The 6850-nt window shown below is 38.7% G+C and overlaps 1 long non-coding RNA gene across 1 annotated transcript; it reads left to right on the forward strand.

The window, feature by feature from the left end:
• The first annotated feature begins 1252 nt into the window (after positions 1-1252).
• Positions 1253-2361, forward strand: LOC128784069 (uncharacterized). The gene is made up of 3 exons (XR_008429352.1): positions 1253-1508; positions 1580-1677; positions 1812-2361. It is a non-coding gene; the product is annotated as an uncharacterized LOC128784069 (long non-coding RNA).
• Positions 2362-6850: the final 4489 nt, after the last annotated feature.

Below are 6850 nucleotides of genomic sequence, written 5' to 3' on the forward strand. Positions count from 1 at the left end.
GAGCATCTCTCCTATGAGGAAAGGCTGAGAGAGCTGTGATTGTCCAGCATGGACAAGAGAAGATTTTATCAATGTACATAAATACTTGAAGGGGAGATGCAAAGAAGATGGAGCCAGGTTCTTTCAATAGTTCTTAGTGACAGAATCAGAGGCAATGAGAACAAATTGAAACACAGGAGGTACCAGGAAACACCTTTTTTGTTTTTTTTTTTTCAAATGTGGATGATCAAGTACTGCAATAGACTTTCCAGGGTGGTTGTGGAGTCTTGATCCTAGGAGATAGGAAAAAAAATCTAGACATTATCCTGGACAACTTGTTTTTAATGGCCCTGCTTCAGCAAGAGGGCTGGACCAGATGGCCTGAAGACTTTTCTTGCCAACTTCAACCATTCTATGATACTGTGAAAGTCATTCACAATTAAAATCTTGCTCTAGTATTCATTAGTGACATTATAAATTGCTAAACCAACAGTAATCAGGATTGACAAAAAGAAATCTATGTATTATTTGGAGAGGTATTCATGACAACTCATTACTCTGCAATTCTCTAATTTCCCCATATTTAGGTACAAAATTACATAAATACTGAAGGTCAATTTCTTAAGAAATAAAAAAAAATCTTTTTTTATTTACAAAGAGGAGGGATTAAACAGTAAAAGAGGAAGAAGAATTTAGCTTTGGTATCCTTGTGAATCCATTATAACTATATGTTTTATAAGTTTTAAAATACTACAGTTGCCATACTATAGGATGGTCCCCAAAAGACCCTAAAGAAAATAAGTTGTACTGAAGTAATTTCTTCAGAGTTTGATCATATTTACTTTGGAGTCATACAGTAGTTCATTGCAAGCCTCTAGCCAACTTATTGTTTCTTGTTGAAGGTCCTAATTGAGACATTAGGTTTTCTATCAGTAGGAAAAATTGCAGGAGAAGGCAGTTTAGGGAAGCCAATGAAGATGGACAGAGAAAGAAGGAGATTTTTGGGAGTTCCTAATCTACCTGGAATTTGAAGGTATTGAAGCACAAGCCTATATTTGAAAACTGCAAAGATCTTACAAAGTCCTGCTTTCCACATATAGAGACAGATATCCAATCAACAGTGCGGTGGCTTCCTACTATGACCTCAAACAGTCAAAAAGCTCCGGCTAGCGCTGCCTTTGTGAGGCAGTAGCTGCCACGTGTGTGCAGGCACTCCAGGGTATGGCAGCTGCCTCCCTGATAGTGCTGAGTTCTCCGACATAGGTAATGCAGCTTTGGTAGCTTCACGCTGAGAGGAAGCGAAGGGATGAGATAAGGACGCTTGCTTGCTTGTTCCAAAGAACTTTTATTCCCCCATGCGTGGAGGGATGCTCTCTGGACTGCATGCAGCGCAAATGCCAACGGACAAAGAACTTGCAACAGATTAAGTAGGGGAATGGGTGGACAGGGATGGAAACCTGCCTCACCCTATAGGGACAGACGACAGGGGAGTGACATGGATTATAACAACCTATGGGAACATAACAGAGGTGGGTACAGCATTCTGGGACAAATAGAAATGCAAAGGTGAGGTGATTGATGTAGAACTTTCATGAAGCAGGGAGTGGCTACAAGACTAACACCTCAAAAAGGAGTGAGCAAACCTTGACTGACAGAACCATGTAAGGAGAAAACTGTGAGAAGTGAGAAGATTGACAGGTCTGTGTGACAGGAGCTCCCGTGGTAAACAACTTGGAGCAAACCACTGTGAGGGAAAATAGGGGTACAAGGAACAAACCTAACTAACAATAATAAAATCCCTGACTAAACCAACCCAACCTACAACACAGCAGGGCTTTCCGACATTATTTGAGCATACTGTGCACATAATGCTATGACAAACCAGTGAGATATAGGTAGTGTGCAGGATATTAGGAGGCTCTGCATTATTTTCAATAAAAGGTAAGTAGGTCTAATTTTTCTATATCTATTTTTTAAATTCTAATTTATTATTATTTTTAGTGGCTGTGAAGATAATTCTATGTCTGAAAAAAGGAAATAAGAGACCAGCATTATGCAAATGAACACGTCTGTACTGGCACAAAAGAACTAAAAAAAATTTGAATGGTGGATTGGAGTTGTTTTAACAGAACAATGAAAGATGAATGACTATATATCAAGTTTTAATGAATACCTGACTGAGGAGGCATATGAAAACAGCATGAGCAGAATTTAGACAAAGGATATTCTCAATAGGATATTAGTGATAAAAACTCCCCTGCTCAAAAATGAGACAGAGATGAAACTTCATATTCAGCAGAATGCAATACTGCCAATATGGACATCAAACTTTTTGTTTTTCAATTCCAACCCATAAAACTTTACATTCCAGTTGAATAATAAAACCAGACTTGTTTTGAAAAGCTGTCCTCTACCTTATCATAAATCTTTTGCTTGTATTGGTCCCAAAGTAACAAAGTTTGTAGTAAAAGTTTTAAGTACTTTTGGAATTGCTATTACAACCATAGTGAGAAGCCATGATACACAGATGAAATCCCACTCTCTGAAAAATGGAGATAGGTTTATTTCTATTGCTCAGATATAGAGTTAAGTTTTCATTAATTTGAGGTAGAATTTTAGTCAGAACATTGGCTATGTCTATGCTTTCAGAAAAATTATATAGTTATGTTCTTGGTCCAAGTAAAGCATAAACCTATGCCCTAGATTTTAAGTTACTTGAACCCACCAAGACAGGGTTGATATTTGCAATTTGCCAACTGGAAATAGGTGATGACTTATGCTGACTCTTTGGCCGACACTGGCATTTATTTTGGAAAGTGTTAAATGACACATGACCTTTTTACATGAGAAACTGTTTTAATATTTTAATGACATAAATGAGCAGTTCCAATGACAGTCTCAATGTGAACATTCCCTACCACTTTAAAAGAATTAGTACAGAGACAGACCCTGCACATACAAAAAAATCAGAGACCTGGAAGTGTATGTAAATAGCAGAGACCAGACAGAATGAGCTGTGTCAATCTACTCTGCACTAGTGCAGATTTATCTTGAATATTGTGTGCAGTTTGGGATACAACAAAATAAAAAGGACATTAAGCTCTTAGAAAGCATCCAAAGGAGGGTCATGAAGATGGTGAGGGGTCTGGAGGGAAAGCTTTATGAAGAGCTGCTGTGGTCAGTTGGTTTCTTCAGCCTGGGGAAGAGGAGACTGAGAAGAGGCCTCGTTGCAGTCTAAAAAAGCCTCGTGAGGGATAGATGAGGGGCACTTCACTCTTGTGATCAGTGATAGGATTTGAAGAAATAGCAGGAAGCTGAGTCAGAGGAGTTTTAGGTTGGATATTAGAAAAAGGTTCTTCACCTAGAAGAAGGGCACTGGAACAGGCTCCCCAGGGAAGTGGTCACAGCACCAGCCTGACAGAGTGTAAGAAGCATTCGGACAATACTATTGGGCTCATGGTGTGACTCTTGGGGATAGTCCTGCATAGGGCCAGGAATTTGACTTGATGATCCTGCTGGGTCCCTTTCAACTCAGCATGTTCTGTGATTCTATGAAACTTCTGATAGATATTTCATGTGCTAGATTCATTCTAGATGATCCTCTCAATCTAGAGTAAAAGAGAAATGAGAAGTTGTTCAACTAATACAAGTTAATAGTATTTTAATTTTACCTACAAAGGAAAACGCTCCATAGAATATTTAATCCACTGCCATGGATTTATAACTCAGACAATGATTTAAATCAGTTCTAAGCTCTCCAGTTCTCATACTGTGTGAAATCAATTATGATTTTTTTCCTATTAATTTGAAGATAAATTTGCTTGTACAACAGTTTGGTGTTTTATTGTTTCAGCTAGTGTGAAGTAGAGCTGAGCTTACTATTTGCAGCAGAGACAGGTTGGAGATGGGAGGATAGAATCTGCATCAGTCCTATAAAAGATCATGCTGTTCATTAAGCAAAATGCCTGTGGTGTAGGCTTCAGCTTTCCTTTCCACCAGATACTGATGAGATTACTTAGAAACTATTCCAATGCTTGGATTATATTTTTTTGCTAGTAGAGAAGACATTAAATCTCAACATACAGCTATATTCTGTAGTGATTATAAGCAAGCTGAAAATGAACATCTGCACTGAGAATGTGCTGTTCAACAGTGAAGAGGCTGGGTCTTACAGATGATGTGCTATGGTTATGCTAAAGATACTCAGACATCAGTTCTGGATGAAGTCTAGAGGAGAATCTGTGTGGTAAATATTTTGGAATGAAATAAACCTACAATAACAAGAAACAGTCTGAGAAATCACATGGCTTTTTCCTTCCACCTCTTTTTACATTCTCCACAATATCCAAGATATTATGTTTTCTGTATTGTGTTTAATTTCATAGGAAACAGACTCATGGACTTTACTTAAAAGTTTTTTTGAAGATCCATAAAGATAAAAAAAAATTGGTTTATCCTTTAGCAAGGACTTAAACTAAAAAGCATTATTAGATACAATGCTATAGTTTCACATACTATTGTCTCAGCATCTTTCTTTCTTCCTACATCCCTTGCACCTGTTTCTCCTGTGTATTCATAAATCTGCTGCTTCAGCATAGAGTTTTTAAACCACTAAAAATCTGTTGAGATTGCTTGTTTAGCAAGCTGAGGAAATAACAATAGAGCTTTAAAAATATTTTTGATTCATTAGATTCTGTACATCATGTTGATTTTTTATGTGATTGCAGAGTAAGATAAAAATGCACAGATTCTGTTTCTTTCTCATAATCCTCATTCATGGACTTCTTGCAGTTGAAACTGTCTTCATCCTCAAAACTTCCCATTTGTGTCCTTTGAGGAATGTTCAGTCCCCAAGGACTGTAGGACCCTTGGGTCTTAAAAGTCCTTTGTCCTGAAATTCCCACAGAATCAAGAAACACTGGAGGCAAAAAGTTTCCTAGTGATCTGAAGAGAGGGCAGGGTGATTCTATAAATCTGACCAGTGGAGTAATAACATAGTGCTTGATAAGCCTTTCACACTGGGACAAGCTGCAGGAGCTGCAGGTGCTTTAGGGTCTTAGATCTGCAAAAGCCAGATTTGTTAAAACTTCGTCTGCTGAACCTGCTTTTTCTATCAGAAGATTAATTGCTTCAACTAAACACAATGAAACAGAGCACAGCTTGTTTGAAAGTTAATATTTACAGTTTTTAAACTAAACAGAGTAGTTATGCTGATAATTCATTTGTATATTTCCAATGTCTGTAAAATGAAGAAACAGAAATGTTCTTTTTTACACTGAAAATTAGAATGAAAGAATTTTGTTTCTTCTTTGCACAAGGTACAGAACAGCACAAATCAGTCCAAAGTGTATATAAACCCCATTTTCCCATGAGGCTTTATCAGACCCTCTATGCTCAGCTCTCTATTCTCTCTGCTATAATGAACATGGTATATTTTTATCCAGTTATTTCTCTCCTGCTATCAAAAGCATTTCCCCTGCCACCCCTCCCCGTATCAGCCCCTTCTCTTTCATTTACCATAGAGCTAGTGAAACCTAGGTAGGGATTCCATTTCAGATTAAGCTCTCAAATGTCTGTGACTATATATTAGTCACATGGACCCTGGAATCTTGGCCACATTATCGTCAAAGCACAATACAGAAAAGAAGCCTATGGAATGAGTACGGTGACAAGCACCAGGTGTGTGACTCAGTAACTTAAATACACTGCAGTGGGTTAGGACATCCAAGACATCTCTGTTGTGCTGTCAGGCATGACACAAGATGTAGAGAGGATTTGCATGCTTTTGGAGTGTCAGCTTTCCCACTAGGCCTGTGTTCTGTCTCACAGGCATGTGCATTAGCAAGCTGTAGGGAGCTGGGTGGATGTAAAGCAAGGGCACCATCATCTCTCCCAGAAAAGGTGTAAATAAGTGGGGGAGCTGTCATTCACAGGAAAGGAGGATATGCATCTTCATTCCCTGTGAAATGTGAAACAGTAGGTATATGTGGGAATTAGAATGCTTTGGTATTAGTAATAAAAAGGTGCTTAAAAATGTATAGGGGCTTAACTGACATTTTTTGAGCATCTGGTATCTAGTGTATGGCTGCTATCGACCTTGAACTCTTTGACAGTTGATGTCATTAACAAATCAATAAGCTACTTTAATGCCTGATTTTATTTAAAACAGGTGCAACAAAGAGCCTCTGTGACACACTCCAGCAAGTTCTCCGTAGATCACCAAAACCCTTGGCCAAGTCAATAGAGTGCCACAATTTGGCAGATACTATTAAGAGCAGACTTCAGTTTTGTAAATCTAGCAATTTTTATGTCCTTAAAACACTGTAACACAACCGTTCACATAATCATAGAAAAATGTAACTTGAAATAGATCTCTGAAGGTCACCTAATCCAATGTTCCACTGTTGTAGATCTACCCTCAAAATTAGTGTCAAACTGTTCAAGACTTTATCCAAAGAATTTCTTAGGATGGAATTCCATATCCTCTTTGGACAACTTTTATCCGTGTTTAGCAACTCTTATTGTTAAGTACTGCTTCATTGTTGCTTCTGTGATTTTCCATGCTGCAGCTTGTGACTGTGTGGTTTCTTCTGCAAGTCTATAATAAGAGTAGAAGAGTATGGCTGTCTTCTGAATAACCTCTCTTTAGATATTGGAAGACCCTAAATGCTCCAGTGGAGCTTTTTCTTCCCTTCCCTTCCCTTCCCTTCCCTTCCCTTCCCTTCCCTTCCCTTCCCTTCCCTTCCCTTCCCTTCCCTTCCCTTCCCTTCCCTTCCCTTCCCTTCCCTTCCCTTCCCTTCCCTTCCCTTCCCTTCCCTTCCCTTCCCTTCCCTTCCCTTCCCTTCCCTTCCCTTCCCTTCCCTTCCCTTCC

This window comes from Vidua chalybeata, chromosome 2, assembly GCF_026979565.1.
Source record: "Vidua chalybeata isolate OUT-0048 chromosome 2, bVidCha1 merged haplotype, whole genome shotgun sequence".
Classification (NCBI taxonomy): domain Eukaryota; kingdom Metazoa; phylum Chordata; class Aves; order Passeriformes; family Viduidae; genus Vidua; species Vidua chalybeata.